Here is a 1,881-nt window from a genome sequence, read left to right on the forward strand (position 1 = left end):
GACTAGATTAAAGATTAGACTATAGACTAAACTATAGACTAGACTATATAATAGAATATGGACTAGACTACAGACTAGACTATAGACTAGATTATAGACTAGACTATAGACTAGATTATTGACTAGACTATAGACTAGACTATATAATAGAATATAGACTAGACTACAGACTAGACTACAGACTAGACTACAGACTAGATTTTATACTAGGCTATAGACTAGACTTGACTAGATTTGACTAGATTATATTATTGGTGACAGACTAGACTGTAGACTATACTGTTGACTAGACTATAGTCTAGATTATAAACCAGACTAAAGATTATACCATAACTATAACTTAAAAATTAGTAAATATTTAGCTTTATGTTGCCTTTTACATTATTGGCAATAATACTAGCTTTAGCAAAATTTTGCTTTCAACATCATTGGACAAATTGACTTTTTATGCTAATATATCACCCGTCATCGGCATTTGAATGGTCATTTATTAAGAACTAAATCACAAAAAAATAAGAAAAATAAGCAAATAAACACAACTGTCCGTTACAATTCTCTTTTAAAGAATATTCAGTTATTCAACCTTTTCATGTTGTGCTTTCCCCGAATTTACCCTTAGGAAATGCTCCTTCTTTGTGTGTAGCTGTATGTGTTTAAATTTATAAACCGCAATTAATTTGCTTTGTTGGTTGACAAATGTTTGTGTATCTGTGACTGTTGCCGCTGGTCATGAGTTTTTATAAGGCGAGCAACAAAAAAAACGACACTTTTAATTAAACCTGATTTCAAACTACACAATTCACCCTGGGAAATTAGCACTCATATATACTAATACCAAATTCCCTAAAGCGGGTTAAGTTCGATGTTACGATTCTTTAATAAATAGTTGACTTTAAATGACAAACCAAATATATAAAAATTTAAAAAATAAAAAAAAAATTACACAAAAAAACGTTTTACCATTTTTATTATCTCATCAGTTTGCCATCTTATCTTAACCCAAAAATAAAAGTTTTCCTTTAAGAACTTATGTTTCCTTAAACATTGTCTTGTAGTCTTATTTGTTTTCATCATACACGCAAAACAAATTGTATCTGCTGCTTTAAACGTGATCAAATTATATGCATTTTCTTTACTACCCAAATTCGTTTATTTTATTTAAGAAATGTAACAGAAAATAGCAAAACGAAATTTTATGTAAAAACTGCTGCAGGACTTGCTTTACTCACATACACATGAACAGAATAAAATAAGCCAATTAAGGTCAAATTTTATGCTTAAACTGAAATACTAAAGAGAAAAAACAGATTTAGCATCTTATAAAAGGTTTGATATTATAGTATAAACTATAATCTCAATTGTAATTGTAACTTTAGACTTACAACTCTAAGGCCATACTATAGTCCATAGAAAAGACTAGATAAGTCTATAATATAGTTTATATATTCAGTAAAGTCTATACTTCAGTCTATATTTCAATCCATAGTTTAGTCTATAGTGTAGTATAAAGTATAATCAATTGTCTAGTTTATAATCTAGTCTAGTTTTTATTCTAAAGTAGTCTACAGTCTAATCCTTAATCTAGTGTATAGTCTAGTCTATAGTCCAGTCTATAATCTAGTTTATAGGCTAATCTTATCTATAGTCTAATCGCTAGATTAGTCTATAGTGCAGTCTGTAGTCAAATCTATAGTCCAGACTATAATCTAGTTTATAGGCTAATCTTATCTATAGTCTAATCGCTAGATTAGTCTATAGTGCAGTCTGTAGTCAAATCTATAGTCTAGTCTATAGTCTAGTCCATAGTCTAGTCTATAGTCTAGTCTATAGTCTAGTCTATAGTCTAGTCTATAGTCTAGTCTATAGTCTAGTCTATAGTCT

The 1,881-nt window shown here is 29.2% G+C and overlaps 1 protein-coding gene across 1 annotated transcript in view; it reads right to left on the reverse strand.

Moving 5' to 3' along the window:
- Positions 1-1,881, reverse strand: part of LOC111683216 (calbindin-32) — a 28,933-nt gene that overhangs the window by 26,105 nt on the left and 947 nt on the right.

Source organism: Lucilia cuprina, chromosome 6 (assembly GCF_022045245.1).
Source record: "Lucilia cuprina isolate Lc7/37 chromosome 6, ASM2204524v1, whole genome shotgun sequence".
NCBI lineage: Eukaryota > Metazoa > Arthropoda > Insecta > Diptera > Calliphoridae > Lucilia > Lucilia cuprina.